The sequence below is a fragment of the Heterodontus francisci genome, chromosome 30, assembly GCF_036365525.1.
Source record: "Heterodontus francisci isolate sHetFra1 chromosome 30, sHetFra1.hap1, whole genome shotgun sequence".
Classification (NCBI taxonomy): Eukaryota; Metazoa; Chordata; class Chondrichthyes; order Heterodontiformes; family Heterodontidae; genus Heterodontus; species Heterodontus francisci.
Window position 1 is genome coordinate 52,571,104 of NC_090400.1, and position 18,784 is coordinate 52,589,887.

General features: G+C 44.7%; 1 protein-coding gene across 1 annotated transcript in view; it reads left to right on the top strand.

Moving 5' to 3' along the window:
- The first annotated feature begins 11,314 nt into the window (after nt 1-11,314).
- The window catches only part of LOC137346785 (multidrug and toxin extrusion protein 1-like), a 44,548-nt gene continuing 37,078 nt past the window's right edge, over nt 11,315-18,784 (top strand). The window contains exon 1 of the mRNA XM_068010630.1: nt 11,315-11,730. The gene's annotated coding sequence lies outside the window, so the exon portion shown is untranslated. The remainder of the gene's footprint in view (nt 11,731-18,784) is intronic.

The window sequence follows — 18,784 nt, forward strand, 5'->3', positions numbered from 1 at the left end:
TAACCTCCTGCCCCTTACCTTAAATCTATGCCTCCTAGTTATTGACACCTCCGCTAAGGGAAAAAGTTCCTTCCTATCTATCCTATCAATGCGCCTAAATCCATAAATTCATAAACAAACTTTAAACAGACAGCATCTTTCCCATATCTCCTTTGTTTATCATTCTCTCCCTTAAACCAATATCCAATTCCTGTCATTTTCTACTTAAAACAGTCAGTAAAACATTAATTTAAACTGCAAAAAAAACCAAAAGAACATATTTTAAACTGGAACTCCAATTAAAGCTGTGTTGTAAACTTCAAATTTCTGCCAGACATCCTCAGACCTTCAAGGCTGAAGCTTATCTCTTACAAAATTGTTCATTGCCTTTTCACAGTTGCAAAACCAACTTTTAAAATAAAAATAAAACTTTAACTTAAAATATAATTCAATTTTATATCCCATTCCTGGGTGCACAATCTTAAATTGAAATGAATACACTCAACAATCACTTTTCACACTCATTCAATTCCAAACAACTTAGAAAATTGATTCCTGTAATGGGTTATGAATTCAAAGTACCAAAATCTCTGTCAAATTCCCTGTCCCGATGCCAAGGAACACACAGGTTCAACTAATTCACAACCAAAATAGGTTCCCACAAAATATACACCTGTAAAAATAGAAAAAGTAACAGACTCATGCTTTCATCATTAAGGCCAGACAACAAAGAGTTAGTTCTGCAGAACACAAGCTGCACATCCCAAGGACATTCATTTCATTTGTGAAAGCTACCAACATTCACACATTCGAATCAAAAGACACAGTAGCTTGCTTTTACTCACTTGAAATGTCACTAAAACATAGTCTTTTTATGTCACTCTACCATAAACTTTGTCATGGAGACCTCTGGCCTTATCTGCCAAGTTGGCCCGATTAAAATTGTGATTATCATCATCCTCCCTACCCGCAAAAGTGCATATTATGCCCCTCTGTGCTGAGAGTTGAGACTAGTTTTCTTGTCCCCTGCTGACATTTGGTATGATCTGCTGACTGGTACACCCGCTCCTTCTGTAAGCGGTGCAGAACCATCAATGCGGTCTGTAAGTCAGAGCATTTCTGTTCCGCTCCTGTGAGCTGTTCCTTCACCTTGTCCACTTCCCTCTCAGCCTTATTACGACTGTACTCAGCCTTTTCGGCCTGAGACTGGAATTGGCTTATATGCACTACCTTTGCTGTTTCTGCCTTCAGGGCCCTATCATGCCACTCAACAGTGGCTTTCACTAACTTAGGCGCCCATTTGGCTTGGTGGGTACATGCACCCTCACAATGCTGTACTGCAACGGACCCCTGGCCCGTGTACTGTTTAACTGCAAACTCTATCCACGTGGGCCACTTGCCCTTCAAATATTTCCGGAGCTCCAACTCCCACACTGGCCTGGCCAGGGCCATAATTACTCAAAGGTTCACCAATCTGATCCATCAGACTTGTAACTTTGTTTATAAATTAGTTCAAACTCGACGAGGCGATTCAAAATAACTTGAAATAGCACTACAAACAAGTCCTGGCGCCAATAATGTTGTGCCTAACACGCACTCTACTCTTAAGTAATCCGCAGAATCCGATTGGTGAAAGGTATATCGATATTTTATTCACACACTAAATCATCAAGTACAAGCTCTCACTACTTGTACAGTATCAAAACTCATCAAAGTACAAGCTCTCACTACTTGTACAGTATACCACCCGTCAAAACACGAGGTGATCAGTCTCGGACTTGTGGCTGCTCTTCTGTTCTCTGAGCCCCTGGCTCAGGGTATCTTCTTGAGTGTTCTTCCCCGGGGTTCTTGTACCTTCCCTGGTTTCAGTCAGGGGTTAAATCTTGTTTCTAAGACCCACCCCTCTTACTTACTCATAGGGGTCTGGTATAATGACATAATGATAATTCTTTATTTGGCTCAGTGAGAACATGTTCAAAACTTCACAGTTTCCCATTGTCTATTATGAGTTTAATCGTATCTGGTGTCCATGACGACTCACTATATCTGCTTGTGCAAGAACAGTGCCTGGGATCCTCCTCAATACCTTTTCTATACTATCTACAATTCCTCGGTTATCTGTGTGCTGTGCCCCTTTCTACTCATCCTTCCCTATGCTTCAACACACTGTTCATTGTTGTGTTACTAGCCCCTTTGTTTTACTTAAGTTCTTATGTGTTTTTACTGGGTCTACGGTATAAACCACACAATCAACACTGATTGGCTATATTCACACACAAAGAATAACCATTTGGGTGAGGTAGCACAGATTAACCAGTGCTGGTGGGAGAGAACTGAATTTTACTAACATAGGAACATTGGAGCAGGAGTAGGCCATTCAGCCAATCAAGCTTGCCCCGCCATTCAATACAATCATGGCTGATCATCCACTTTAATGCCTTTTCCCCACACTATCCTCATATCCCTTTATGTCAATGGTATTTAGAAATGCTTTAAACATACTCAATGACTGAGCTTCCACAGCCCTCTGGGGTAGAGAATTCCAAAGATTTACAACCCTCTGAGTAAAGAAATTTCTCCTCATCTCTGTCCTAATTGGCTTCCCCCTTATTTTGAAGTTGTGTCCCCTGCTTCTAGACTCCCCAACCAGGGGAAATATCTTATCTCCATCTACCCTGTTTATCCCTTTAAGTATTTTGTGGATTTCAATGAGATCACCTCTCATTCTTCGAAACTCTAGAGAATACAGGCCCAGTTTCCCCAATCTCTCTTCATAGGACAGTCCCGCCATCCCGGGAAGATGTCTGGTGAACCTTCATTGCACTCCCTCTCTGGCAATAATATCCTTCCTAAGGTAAGGGGACCAAAACTGCACTCAGTACTCCAGATGCAGTCTAACCAAGGTTCTATACAATTGAAGCAAGACTTTCCTACTCCTGTACTCAAATCCTCTTGCGCTAGAGGCTAACATGCCATTCACCTTCTTTATTGCTTGTTGCACCTGCATGTTAGTTTTCAGTGACTTATTGACATGGACACCCAGGCCCCTTTGTATGTCTACAATTCCTAATCTCTTACCATTTATGAAATACTCTGCACATCTATTCCTCCAAAGTGGACAACCTCACATTTTTCCACATTATATTCCATCTACCACATTCTTTCCCACTCATTAAGTCTGTTCAAATTCCCTTGAAGCCACTTTGCATCTTCATCACAATATACATTCCCACCTAATTGTGTGTCATCTGCGAACTTGGAAATATTACCTTTGGTCCCACATCCAAATCATTGATATATATTGTGAACTGCTGGGGCCCAAGCATTGATCCCTGTGGTACCCCACTAGTCACAGCTTACCAACGCGAGAATGACCCGTTTATTCCTACTCTCTGCTTTCTGCCCGTTAACCAATCCTTAATCCATGCCAGTTGTCAATGATGAAGATATAACTGACCACATCACCTACAGCTTCTTGTATCGAACAAATCACCAAAGCACAGAACCCTGTTCAAGTGGAAGCACAGAAATGACTATTGAAAGTTCAATATGCACAAAATTCTGACAAACTAACTAGTCTATTATAAATTTCAGGCAACCCACTTAAACAAAAACAGCAATTCAGAATCTCTTTTCTCCTCCATTTTTGTGACTTAAGAGCACATAATCCAGGCTCACATTCCAGTGCAGTACTGAGGGCGTGCTGCATTGTCAGAGGTGCTGTATTTCAGATGAGACGCGAAACTGAAGCCCCACTTGCTCCCTGAAGTGGATGTAACAGATCCACCATTTCAAAGAAGAGCAGGGGAGTAATCCCAGGTATCCTCTGGGTTCCTCTGGGGAGTGCAACCAGAACCAAGTCCATGCACCATGGTTGGCTCAGCTGCACAGGGGGGCACAAAGAAGACTGTAAGTGCAATAGTGATAGGAGATTGGATAATCGGGGAACAGGGACAGGCATTTCTATGGCCGCAGACATGAGTCCAGGATGGAGTGTTGACTGTCTGGTGCCAGGGTAAAGGATGTCACTGAACTGCTGTAGAGCACCCTGAGGGGGAAGGTGAACAGCCAGCAGTCGTGGTCCACATTGGTACCAAGGACATAGGCAGGAAGAGAGATGTGGTCCTGTTTAGTTTAGGGAGCTAGGTAAGAAATTAGCAAGCAGGACCTCAAAAGTAATAATCTCCAGATTACTCCCGCTACCACACATGTGCATATAGAAATAGGAGGATAGAGCAGATGAATATGTGACTGGAAAGATGATGCAGGAGGGAGGGCTTTGGATTCCTGGGACACTAGGACTAGTTTGGAGAAGATGGGACCTGTACAGGCTGAATGGGTTGCACCTAAACAGAGCTGGGCCAAATTTCCTTGCGGGACGATTTGCTGGTGCTATTGGGGAGGTTTTACACTAACTTGGCAGGGATGTGGGTGTCAGGAGATAATACAAGAGAGAAACAACAAGGTACACAGAGAATTGGGAGACACAGATTGCATTAGAGTAGGAAATGGTAATGTATAAGGTGGGATCGGAGTAAGAGGTAAAGTAATAAAATCTAAGTTATCGTTACTGTGCATATATGTGAATACGCGGAGTGTGGCAAATAAGCTTAGTGTGCTACAGACACAAATAGCCACATGGAAGTATGATGTTGTGCTGATAACAGAGACCTGGCTCAAAGAAGGGCAGGACTGGGTGCTAAATATTCTTGGATACAAGGTGTTCAGGAAAGATAGGAAAGGAAGGAAAGTGGGAGGGGTGGCAGTTTTGATTAAGGAGAACATTGCAGTGTTAGAGGGAGAGGGTCCCAGAGAGATCAATGACAGAATCTATTAGGCTAGAGCTAAGGAACAAAAAAGGAGCAATTACATTGCTCGGTGTAGTCTATAGGCCACTAACTAGCAGGAAAGATGTAGAAGGACAAACTCGCAAAGAAAGTACAGAGAGGTGCAGGAACTTTAGAGTGGTTATAATGGGGGACTTTAATTATCTGAATATAGACTGGGATAGTAGTAGCTTAAAGAGCAGAGAGGGGCAAGAGTTCCTCGAATATGTTCAGGAGAATTTTCTGCAGCAGTATGTTTCCAGTCCAATGGGAAAGGAGGCACTGCTAGACCTTGTTCTTAGGAATGAGGTGGGCCAAGTGGATCAAGTCAGTAGGTGAACAATTAGTGGGCAGTGAACATTCTATCATAAGGGTCACTGACCCGAAACGTTAACTCTGCTTCTCTTTCCACAGATGCTGCCAGACCTGCTGAGTGATTCCAGCATTTCTTGTTTTTATTATTGTATCATAAGGTTTAGGTTGGCTCTGGAAAAGGACAAGGAACAATCCAGAGAAAGAATAATTAACTGGGGGAAAACCAACTTCAATGGGGTAAGAATGGATCTGGCCCAGATAAGTTGGAATCAAAGGTTGGCAGGCAAAACTGTAACTGAACAATGGGCTGCCTTTGGAAAAAGAAATAGTTTGGGCACAGTGAAGGGGAAAGGTAGGGCAAACAAATTCAGAGCTCAAAGAGATAGAGATTAAGATGAAGAAGAAAAAGTGTGCGTATGACAGACATCAGGTGTCTAATACAACTGAGAACCAGGCTGAATATAGAAGATTCAGAGTGGAAATGGAAAAGCAAATAAAAGAAGCAAAGAGTGAGTATGAAAAGAGACTGACAGCTAATATAAAAGGGAGTCTAAAAGTTTTCTGTGGGCATATTAATAGTTAAATGGGTGGTAAAAGGAGAAGTGGGGCCAATTGGGGACCATGGAGGCAGGTGGCATGGCTGAGGTATTAAATGAATATTTTGCATCTGTCTTTACCAGGGATGAAGATGCTATACAGGTTATGGTAAAAGAGGAGGTAATTCAGACACTTGAAAGGTTTAAATTTGATAAGGAGGAGGCATTGGGGGATAGGCTAGCTGTACTTAAAGTTGTTAAGGAACCAGGACTGCATGAGATGCATCAAGGATACTGAGGGAAGTGAGAGTGGAAATTGCAGAGGCACTGGCCATAATTTTCCACTCTTCCTTAGATTCAGGGGTGGTGCCAGAGGACTGGAGAATTGCAAACGTTACACCCTTGTTCAAAACAGAATGTAAAGATAAGCCCAGCAACTATAGGCCAGTCAGTTTAACTTGGTGGTGGGCAATATTCTAGAAACGATAATTCAGGACAAAATTAATAGTCACTTGGGCAAATGCGGGCTAATTAGGGAAAGCCAGCACTGATTTGTGAAGGGAAAATCATGTTTAACTAAGTTGCTGGAGTTTTCTGATAAGGTAACAGAAAGGGTTGATGAGGGCAGTGCTGTTAATGTGGTGTACATGGACTTTCAAAAAGCATTTGATACAGTGCCGCAAAACAGACTTGTGAGCAAAGATATAACTCATGCAATAAAAGGGACAGTAGCAACATGGATTTGAAATTGGGTGAGTGACAGGAAACAGAGTAGTGAGTAATTGTTGTTTTTGGACTGGAGGAAGGAGTTCCCCAAGGGTCAGTGTTGGGACACTTGCTATTCCTGATTTATATTAATGACCTAGACCTTGGTGTACAGGGCATAATTTCCAAATTTGCAGATGATACGAAACTTGGAAACATTGTGAACTGTGAGGAAGATATTTTAAGATTCATAGGACTACAAGTAATATCCAAAGAATACCTTATTTTAACTTAACTAGAACAGATATGTACACAGCTACTGCATGGGCACATCTAAACACATCTCACTCTGTCGGGCTACACCCAGAACTCCCTTGTCATGTGTAATGCGACATCACTTCCTCTGGTGACCTTCACTTAAAGCCTTTGAAGGTGGTTCCCTCTTAAGGTGGTTCCACAACAGGCACCCACCCCCCCACCCCAAAATAAAAATATAAGCAATTTGTGTGGGATATTGAAAGGTTAATTCCACATAATATAGTTTTCTCTCTTAAAATTAGTTTGCTTTAATAAGTTTAACTTACTATTTTTTCCAAACCTGTTCACAGGGTTAATTAATGAAGTTCAGCTTGGAGCCCAGTTTATTACTTATCAGATTGTAATAGCATCTTACATGGTAAGGATAAAGATTCTGTACAAGCGCAGTTCTTACATGCCTAATGCATGTTTGACTAAAGAATAGCAAATTTAACACAACAAGGGAACAACATCACACTTCCGCTGAAGAGTCACTGACCCTAAACGTTAACTCTGCTTCTCTTTTCACAGATGCTGCCAGACCTGCTGAGTGGTTCCAGCATTTCTTGTTTTTATTTCAGATTTCCAGCATCCGCAGTATTTTGCTTTTATTACATCACACTTAGCACCTGGCGAATGGATTACATGAAGGTTAAATATTCTCCTCATTTTACTGCACTTACAATAAAGGGACTATTCCATTCTATGTAATCTGATCCATTACAGCTCAACTCAAGCTCAACTGAACAATCAGAATGCACTTAATACCACTAATCTTTTTGTTAAATTGCTCACCATACGTTTAAAAAGTCCCTAAAATGTAATCAAAGAATGAGGCCATTCAGCCCCTTTCACCAGCAATGGTGCTAGCCCTTAAACTGCAGCTATCTTCTAAAATCCCATTTTAAATACTTATACAATTCCTTCTAATCATGTTACGGTCTCTCAGTCGCTCCTTGTGCTAAAATATTCCATGTTCTAATAACCCTCTCTATGAAAAGATTTCTTATAACCCCTCCCCTCTGTTCTTCTAATGTTAATCCTGAGCTATGCCTCGTTGTAACCAGTGAAAGCGATTTTCACCATTTACACTCTCGCAATTTTTCATATTTTTGGAATCTTTGATCAGATCCTCCTTTAACTTTTTCTGTTCCATTGATTAAAGCCCAACATTTCAATATGTTTTTGTAGTTATAGCCTCTCATTTCTCATTTTAGCAAATGTAATCACCTCTAAGTCTGCCAAATGATGCTTCACCTCCCGAAGGACGTGGATGAGCTTTCCGGACGTCGATGGTGGGCACTGAGGAAATGGCTTATTACCTGCACCAGATTCCACCCCCCCTCCCCCCCCTTTACCCCCCTTCCACCCCCCCCCCCCCCCACCCCCGTCCCCTTCCCTGCTCCACCCTCTCAGCTCACCCCCTCACAACCCCGTCCCAGCCCGCCCCCCCCTCGCACCATCTTCACCCCGCACCCCCTTCCCCTGCACCCCCCCCCACCCCCTCCCTCTACCCCTCCCCCTTGCATCCCCTCCTCCCACCGGCACCATCCGACACCTGTGTAGGGGCCCCAACAACCCCACTGCCTTGTGGGCGTCTCGGGAGAGACCAAGGCTAAGGGAGTAAACCCTAACAGAAAATCCGGAGCGGAACCCCGTAGGCGGTCATGTGTCACCTTTGGCATGTTTCCGGCAGTTCCTGCAGCCATACTGGTGCCAAACGTCGTGTCCTGCACTCCTTTGGACCCCACCAGAAAGGCCGAGAGGGGGGTTTTGACGACTGGGCAACTCTCAACCTCCATAAATTTGCCCAGGCATGCGCCATGGAGAGGTCACTCCATAGTTGCCTCACAGCGACTAAAACAACACGGAAGATACTTGGCATCAGGTGGCAGGACTATATCTCCAACACAGAAGTCCTTGAAGCGGCCAACACCCCCAGCTTATACACACTACTGAGTCAGCGGCGCTTGAGATGGCTTGGCCATGTGAGCCGCATGGAAGATGGCAGGATCCCCAAAGACACATTGTACAGCGAGCTCGCCACTGGTATCAGACCCACCGGCCGTCCATGTCTCCGTTATAAAGACGTCTGCAAACGTGACATGAAATCGTGTGACATTGATCACAAGTCGTGGGAGTCAGTTGCCAGCATTCGCCAGAGCTGGCGGGCAGCCATAAAGACAGGGCTAAATTGTGGGGAGTCGAAGAGACTTAGTAGTTGGCAGGAAAAAAGACAGAGGCGCAAGGGGAGAGCCAACTGTGCAACAGCCCCAACAAACAAATTTCTCTGCAGCACCTGTGGAAGAGCCTGTCACTCCAGAATTGGCCTTTATAGCCACTCCAGGCGCTGCTTCACAAACCACTGACCACCTCCAGGCGCGTATCCATTGTCTCTCGAGATAAGGAGGCCCAAAAAGAAAAAAAAAAAGAAAAGCCTCTCATTCCTCGTATCATCCTAGTGAATCTTTGCAGTGCCCTTTTGTCATTCTAATATGAGGTGTTTTCAATTGCGACCCAACTAATATCTTGTGGAAATTCAACCTCAGTCCTTTGCTTTTATATTCAATACGCCTAAATATAAAACTCAGAAGCTGAATTCCCTTTTTATAGCTTTTACTACCTGTACTCCCTCATTTTAAAATCTATGTATCAGCACCCTGAGATCTCTCTGTTCCTCCACTGTGTTATCAATCTGTTTCTATAGTGCATACTTCCTTTCACTTATGTTTTATTCAAAATGTACCACTACCAAATTTCTCAGCATTAAACTGCATTTGCCACTTATCTGCCCACTCTACTAACCTGCTTTCATTCTCCTGCAATCCCTAGTATCCTGCCTCAGTTTGCCATCACTCTTAACTTGGCATCATCAGCAAACTTCAATATTATTTTAAGAGGCTGCTTTTCAGCTCTGCCTTCTCAGGGACAGAATATCACAGAAATCGAACTGATGGCTTTGACAGCAATGGTAAAGCATGCCCATGGCACCCATACGGATTGGTTGTGGCATGTAGAGAACTTTTCTATCAGGTCATTCACATGCTGGTGTGCATTGAGTTCTGTTTTAAATTTTGCCAGGAGCTTTCTAGTATCCCATCTAAAGGGTCATTCTTCAACAACAATAATGCATTTATTTTGAACTTTTAACAAAGTCCCAAGGCACTTCACAGGAGCATTATCAAACAAAATTTGAATAGGAAATATAAGGGCAGGTGACTAAAAGTCAAAGAGATAGGTTTGAAGGAGCATCTTAAAAGGAGGAGAGAAAGGTCAATTTTTAGGGAAGGGAGTTACAGAGCTTAGAGCCTAGGCAACTGAAGGCAGGGCCACCAGTGTTGGAGCCATGGAAATCGGGGATGCACCAGAGGCCACAGTTGGAGGGTGTAGAGATCTTGGTGGGTTATAGGGCTGGAGGATGCCACAGAGATAGGGAGGGTTGAGGCCAAGGAGGGATTATACTGGGTTTGAGAAGGCAATTTGATGGGAGGAGAGGCCGAAAAAAGAAGGAATCACAGCCAACACATCCTCCACTCATTTGGCATCCATGTTTTGGACACTTTGTAGTAACGTTAACAAGAAGTAATTAGGAACAGAAACTCTGATTGATTTTATTTCTTCCAGAAGCCCGGAGGGTGAGGAAGGGGACGGGGTTGGAGGTGGTGGTTAATGAGACAAATTGTAATGCCAATGCTGCCCAACTGAGATTAGGTAGCTCAGTACAAAGGAGGGACTGAACCTGTGACCTTTCTGGTCTCTTTGGTGATACATCAATTCTTATGACCTCAGTGAGACTGTTAACGTTAAAACACGAGATACGAACGCCACAGACCAATTTAAATAATTACACAAGATTTCATGTTTCAAGACTTTGATTTATAACAACTAATCTAAAAATTAACTAAATAGTACTTTATAAGTAGCTGTTACCCCAAACTACAGAAAAAGGTATTTTCTTTCCCATATTAAAACACTTGAAAACCTCACACCCCACTTATACATTACACAGTCCTCTTTGATGGCAACTTCTTTGCAGCTAAAAGTCCCAAACTCCTGCCAGTTGCAATTGGTTGGATCTCCCAGACCTTTCTCAAAGTCAATGTCCTCTTTGCTCACTTCTTCCAAGCACTTTCGACCTGGACTTCCGTGAATAAGGTGATTTCTTGTGATCCTGTTGGTCTTGTACTTCTCTGCAAACTTTGACTTTCAAAACAGGTTCAAGTCTTCGCAGCCTTTCGCTGTATCAGTCTTCTGAGAGCAGGTATTCCCTCTCTCTCTCCTCTCTGAGGCTTCAGTGCTGGTCTTCTTCCCATCTTCCTTACAGTCTGTCTCCCTTCTGAAAATCTGTTGAATTTATCTTGAATCAAAAGTCAATAGCTATTTGTCTTTTCCAATATGCAAAGTCCACAAGTCTGGCTATAACAGAGCCTCCTGGACTTTCCATTGTTTCCAGGTGTTAGCAACAGCAATGCACATGTATATTCTCAGAGTCATTGGCTCCTTGTTTATGATCTGAAAGTCTGGGAGGGTGAAGTCCGCTGTTCTTCAGGTGTTATACCCCTGCAGTCTCTGCTTTTTAAAAAGGTCTTTGATCTGGGTTCTTTGTTGTCCTGGTAACCAAAATTCCTGTCTTGTCTTTGTTGGCCAGGGGCTGCAAGAAACACAGAATCAGTTACAAACTGCTGGGATTGTTTGACCTGTAGTAAGCTCGGACACTGGCCTGTGCTGGTAAAAACCAGTTTGAACTAATTACTTTATGGGACAAGACAAAGAACAGGACACAGGAAAAGGGCCTTATTTGGGCACGGTGTGATACCGGGGTCTTTGGGCCTGGGCCAATTAAGAGAAGCTGTGAACGAGGCGAGCAAGCTTAAGCCAACCGGAAAGACACAGCTCAGATTTGGAGAGATAAGCAACAGGATAAGAATAAAGCTTTTTGGGCATAGAGCCAGCGAAAACTCCGGAAATCAACCATCGTGGAAGCAGAAGACCCTGCGTGAGCGGCGCGGCGACGACGTAGAAGAGAGAGAGAGAACGGAACGCCTGGCCAGCGTTAACTCTCCCTTTTTTGGGTAATATCCTTTGTATTCTGTGACTAGGACAGGGAAAGGACAGAGGAACCTAGTGGGTGTGCTTATGAATTCTAGCTAGTTTTGTTATTAACTGTATAACTCAGTGGAGTTGTATGTTTTTGTCTAACCAAGTGTATAAGCCTTATTCTTACATTGTACAACAACGTGAATAAAGTAAATGGATAGTTAAAGAAAGGACTGAGTTCCCCTCTTTGTACTAAGCCAGTAACTGTGGCTGTGGACAAGGGGGAGTTGACTCTGCTCCACGGTTTACATAATTGGCGTCCCTGGGTGGGCTCGAGGATAAATCTCTCCGTTGAATCAGCGGGAAACTCGAGCCAAACCGAATCGGCAAAGTACAGAGAGAACAGAAACTTAGGGGTTAATTTGTAGCTACTACCATAAGATGACGAAACAAAGGGAATCTCCAAACCCTGGAGACCCGGATTGTTTTGATTGGAAGGGATTCCTCCAAAAATACGTAATAGCGAAGTGGCCGCAATACGGAGCGTATGCTGGTCACACTAGTGATAAGGGAAAACCTGTAGGGGAAGCCCTTTGGAAGACTGCACAAGCAAAGATGTCAGCTAGGAAATTTAAAAAGATACAGAAGTCAGTAGCTATCGGCTGCTTACTTGAGGAATGGATAGAATGCCAACAGCAGGCTAAAAAAGAGCAGAACAGACTCGAGGAAGAGATTAAAAAACTCCGTGAGCAGGCAGCCCGCCTTAGTGAAAAAGTAACTAATTTGCAGGGACAGAGAAGTGTGGATTTGATGCATATGAACCAATATCAGTTACAGTGTGAAAAACTAGTTACGGAAAAAAGTAGGCGAGAGGGAGAAGCCCAAACAGCTACAGCTGAGGTGGAAGGATGGAAGCAGCAATGTAGTGATTTAAAAACTTCCATGAATGTGATTCAGAGAGCAGCTCAGGAAAAGAGAAGTAATTCAGGTGATCACACAAAGTGTCAAAAATACATAGTGAGACTGCAAGAGCAGCTAGCCACGCAGAGAGGTATAATCTGTGCTTTTACACCCGAAGGAAGTGAGGAGAATGGTGAAGGGGGCATAGATTGGAATGAGTTAGCAAACGAAGCGGCTAGATACGGCCATGATGACGGAGACCCTCTACCCGAGGATCCTCCGCCAGCATATGACCCAGAGCCAAAGGACATCATCGGTCCCCATGGCCCCCCTTGTGACCACTAGGGCAGCGATAGGGGCAGATGGTCAGGTGGCAGCTGGCCCGCGCATGACATATTCCACTCCAATGGGGGGACAGCAATTGAGGGATATTGCGAAAGATATTGGGACGTGTGCACCCGGGGATGATCCTAGGGAGCTGTTCCAAGCGGTCAGTCAACAGAGAGGAATACACGGCTTAGATGACGCTGAAGAAAGAAAATTAATTATAATGTGCCTACACCCACACATACACTCCGCCCTACCGGAGGAGCAAAAACTCGGTAGAGGCACAAATGAGGATTTAAAAGAACAAGTATTAAATGTCATGGGCGCTAATAGAGGGCACCCAGTGGAGGCGCTAACGAAATGTTATCAAAGAAAAGGTGAACACCCTGTCGCGTTTGCGGCTCGCATCTGGGCGGTGTTTCAAGGGGTATATGGCGCGAATCTAGATAGAGCAAATCCAACGCCAGAGATTAGAAATCGATGGCTGAGAACGCTGGTGTCGCATGGCACTGAGGAGTCAAGGAGGGCACTAGATCAATTTGATCCCTCTGATGACACGCACAGAGAGGTTGGGTACTCAGGAGGATGGTTAGAGCATGGGAGAAGGGAACAACAAAATTCTCCAAGGCCCCTGGGGGAAAGGCAATGCCTGTAAAAGATCAGACAATAACCTGGAGAAATGAAGGGAGGGGAACTGCACAAGGGGCACCCCACCCAGCCTTTCAGACAGGAGGAAGGGGTAGAGGCATGGGGAGAGGATCCGTCCTAGGAACAGGGAGAATTCCGGGCGGGCCGACCCACTGCTATAATTGTGGCCAGGAGGGACATTTCAAAAGAGAATGCCCAAACCTGAGACGAGAAAATGTAGGTCGGGGAGGAGGCCAGAACAAACGCCAGAGCCTACCCGTGGAAGGACCGAATAGGTCAAATCCTCAATGTGATATGCTAGAGATAGCACCGTCTTCGGAGTTGTACCCTGAACTACATTGACGGTTGCAGGCCTCTCCGTTATGGGTGTGTGACACGCGGTGGGATAACACAGGGAGACCCCTAGTGAATGGTAGGGTTGGAGGCTGCCCTGTCACGTTCCTTTGGGACACTGGAGGATCCCGAACCACCGTAAACACCACCAATGTTAGTAAAGTAGATTGGAAAATTCAAAGTAAACTTGTTTTACGTGGATTTACAGGACATTCACAAGTGGGATATGTGAGCGTACCGTTGGAAGTCAGTGTGGGGGACGTAGCAATAGAGCACTCAGTGGTTCTCATTGAGTTACCCAGAGAACAAGAACATATATTAGGGTGTGATTACATGGCTAAAGCAGGACTCTGTTTTGACCCTGTTAATTGCGCGATTTGGCAAATGCCCTTGGGCATGGGTAGTATAGATCACACATCCGACCCGGTGGGGGAATACCAGGATAGGATATGCATGTTCGGGGAACTGTGGACAAGACCAGAAGAAATGAGTAGTGATAGTGAAGTACAACAAATTATCACACGGAATTCAGTAGTATTTGCTCGACATAAACATGATTGTGGGAAAATGACCGGGAGTGTGTGTATACAGGGCCCAGACCCCAAACCACAGAGGCAGTATGATTTTCCAAAACAGGCAGAAGAGGAGATAGGAAAGGTGATACAGAGTTTGTTGCTACAAGGGATATTAAGACCGGTAGCCTCCGCTAACAACTCGCCTATTTGGCCGGTGAGGAAACCGGACGGTAGCTGGCGACTAACGATAGACTATCGAGAATTAAATAAAGTAACCCCGTTAACGGCCCCTACCATAGCAACTAGCCCAGAGACGGTAGTTAAACAAAATGAGGACGCACAGTGGTTCACTGTTTTGGACATAAGTAATGGTTTTTGGTCTATTCCATTGGAGAAGGAATGCCAATATAAATTTGCGTTTACCTTTCAAGGACAACAATATACATGGACTGCCCTGCCACAGGGATTTCATAATTCCCCGTCTATATTTCACCAACGTTTAAGGGAAGGGTTAAAAAGGTTCTCAAAGCCTGAATGTCTGGTGCAGTATGTAGGTGACTTACTTCTACAAACTGAAATGGAACAGGAACATTATCAGTTACTAAGTGAATTACTACAATTGTTACACGAATTGGGACTAAAAGTAAACCCTAAAAAAGCGCAAGTTATGAAACAGAAGGTTACTTACTTGGGAATGATCTTGACACCGGGAAAGAGAGAAATTGACCAACAAAGGGTATTAGCAGTTGGCAGACTCCCTGTCCCGAGGGATGTAAAAGGGTTGAGATCTTTCCTGGGTTTGGTGAGATATTACAGGGACCACATTGATGGATTCGCTACAAAAGCAGCCCCATTAATGGAACTATTGAAAAAGAATGTGACGTGGGAGTGGAAAACTGAACACACACAGGCCATTTCAGATTTAAAGCAGGCACTAGCTGCTGCGCCTGCTCTGAAAACCCCAAATCCAACAGAGCCGTTTTCATTGGAGGTAGCTACCACAGAGACCACCCTCTTGGCAGTTCTGTTACAGGAGACACACGGGAAATTGAGACCAGTAGCGTATGCCTCGCGTATGCTTTCACCGGTAGAGCAGGGATATACGAAGTGCGAGAAACATTTGTTAGCAGTTTTTTGGGCAGTACAGTATTTTACTTACATAGAATCCACTTACAATATTGACAGAACATACCCCTGTACAGTTACTATTAGACGGTAGGATCAAAGACGGGTCAGTAAGTCAGAACCGAATTGCTAGGTGGACACTATTGTTGCAGGGAAGAAACATAAGCGTGAAAGGAGTAAAAACTACCACTATGTTGGCAGACAACCCAGTGTATCAAGGAGAGAAACATGAGTGTCAAGTCATGATAGCAAATGATCCCAAGGGACCATTTGTATCAAAACAAAAAGGAGGGGGTAGGAGTGGATTGGAGAAAGCAATGGAGACAGAAAGTAAAGATGCAAAGAGAAAAGAAGAACCCCACTTAAAAATTTTTGTGGATGGTTCTTCGTCAGTACAAGATGGCGAGACGAGGCCTTGGTGCGGGATATATGTAGAAGACGAACATGATCAGGAAAAGTTTAGCGCAGCCTTAAAATTGCCTAAAACCATGAGTGCGCAGGCGGCAGAATTAGCAGCCGTCGCATATGTGGTTGGCCACCCAGAATACTTCCCGCCTGGATCGGTGATATATTCTGATAGCATGTATGTCTGTAATAGCCTCACGGAACATTTGCCCTTATGGGAGGCGAGAGGTTTTGTTTCAGCGGATGGGAAGCCCCTTCCATCGCCTCCATTATTAAGATACATCTTTGAAGGAGCACAGGGGAAAGGATATGGGATCACGAAGGTAAAAGCTCATTCAAAACTTACTCTGGAAGGGAACAGGAAAGCGGATGAGCTAGCCAAACAAGGTGCTGTTAGTGGGCAGGAATGGCAGCCACCGATTGAGGACATTGGGGAACAGAAAGGAAAACAGGTTAAGGTAATGGATTTAACAGAGGAGCAGAAGAAAGATGGAGAATTGAAAAAAACTGATAGAAGGAGTAGAGTCAGACACATACAAAGAGTACAAAGGGGTCTATATTCAAGACGGAGTGGTTTTATGTGAAGGAAAATTCGTTGTGCCAGAGGGGGGACGAAACCAAATAATCCACTGGTACCATGACATATGGGGACATAAAGGGACAGAGAGTACCCTGGAAAGGATAAAGGAGGTGTGCTGGTGGCCTGGAATGAAAGGTGACGTGGAACACTACGTCAAGAATTGTTTGATTTGTGCACAACACAACCCCGATAGGAATGTCAAGAAAGGGGCCCTCCGACATACTAGACCGGCAGAAGGGCCTTGGACTAATTTACAGATAGATTATGTAGGACCCTTACCCCCCACTCCAGGAGGGTTTAAATACATTCTAGTAATAGTAGATACGTTTACCAAATGGGAGGAAGCTTTCCCAACCAGAACAAGTACAGCCAAAGTCACCGCGAAAATTCTGTTAGAAAGGGTATTCACTCGATGGGGTTTACCCCGAAGCATAGAATCAGATCAGGGAACACATTTTACAGCCCAAGTAATGCAAAATGTAATGACCCACTTTGGGGTTAAACAGAAATTCCACAGACCCTATAGACCACAGTCTAGTGGAATTGTGGAAATGATGAATCGGACATTGAAAAACAAGATAGCTAAAATGGTACAGCAGCATAAGGCGACTTGGCAGGTTGTTTTCCCTTATGTGTTGATGGTAATCAGGAATACCGTAGCTTCATCAACAGGTTATACTCCCTATAAACTCATGACAGGAAGGGACATGAGAGGAATGGAGGGGTTGGTAGGTTTGGACTTGTCCGAACCCGAGGTGGACAGTATTATATCAGAAAAATGGGTACAACAATTAGTAGAAACAGTGAGGGAAGCAAATTACGTAGCAGCTCACCAACAGGGAAAGAAGAGACAGCAAAGCAAGGCTTATTTCGATGCGAAAGCCAGCCCGATAGAGTTGGACCTTGGACAAAGGGTAATGATCAGAATATACCAGCAAGAAAACTGGGTAGTCAACAATTTAGTGAACATTGAAAACTGATATGCACAGGGATCATACAGGGCTACGGGGATCGAGCGGGGGAGTGGGTTGACTGGATTGCTCTGTGAAGTGCCGGCATGGACTTGATGGGCCAAATGTCCCCCTTCTGTGCTCTAATGACTCTTAGGGCTGAATTTACATTATGAAGGCGGGAAACAGGATTTGGGTCTTGTTTTGGGTCAGAAACCCGCCTCCTGTGGGAAACTGATTCAGATTCCAATTTTCAAATGGTTACGTCCTTAATTGGCATGGAGACGGGTTTCCCATCCGCATTATTTATTTTCAGATATTTATATCTGAACTGAGAATTGACACAAACTTTTTCTATTCCGGTTGATGAAGGCAGCAGGCAGATCCGTGGGTATTTTGATTGCCACATGCCTGCAATCAATCACTCCTGCACCTCGGGGAATCCATTGACGGCTATGAATCCTATAGCCCTCTCAGCTTGACTGTTTGGATCGGTGTGGAAGCATATATAGTTATCTGCCCTCCTGAACATGGCATTGGCGACCTCCTTGAATCAGTGATGTACCGCAGAGTGTGAGATTCCGCACATATCTCCAGTGGACCCCCGGAATGATCTGGTGGCGTAGAAGTTCAGAGCCACAGTGACTTTCAGCCCTACTGGCATCGGGTGTCCCCCAAGTCCTGGGGCCTCAGCTCATCCTGCATCATGGTACACAGACGGCTTCTTTGGAGAGTCGTAGTCTTCGGAAACACTGCTGCTTGGACATCTGCAGGTAGTTAAGCCCTGGCCGGTGTACCCTTTCTGGAGGGTAGCTTCTTCTACGCACTGGGAGTTGTTGCTATGCCCATCTATAGCCTTCTCCAGCCTCCTGTGCCCAGAGCTGGACTACCTGTTGGCCTCAGTATGCTGTTGCTCCCCTGCCTGTCCCTGAAGCTTCCTTCCTTTTTGCTCCTCCTCCAGGAGGCATCGAAGCAAGGGTGAATGAGGCCCAGGAGAAGTTGCCTCTCCTTGAGCACAAGGCCTCCAGTCCACATAAACGTTCCCAACCCACACGCCCAATCCCAATGTGTGCCCTTCAGGGAGGTGGCACAGTTCTGATGCCACTCTGTTGTGGGTGCCCTGCAGTGCTGATACCTGGATCCCCAACTCCTGAAACTGTTCCCAGATGTCACCCCTGCTCCAACCTTCCTGACAAGCAACACTTGTTGTGGGGCCACCTTAAGAGGCTGTAAATGAAGGTCACCAGAGGTAGTGATGTCACGTCACACACGATCAGGGAGTTGGGGGTGTAGCCCAACAGAGTAA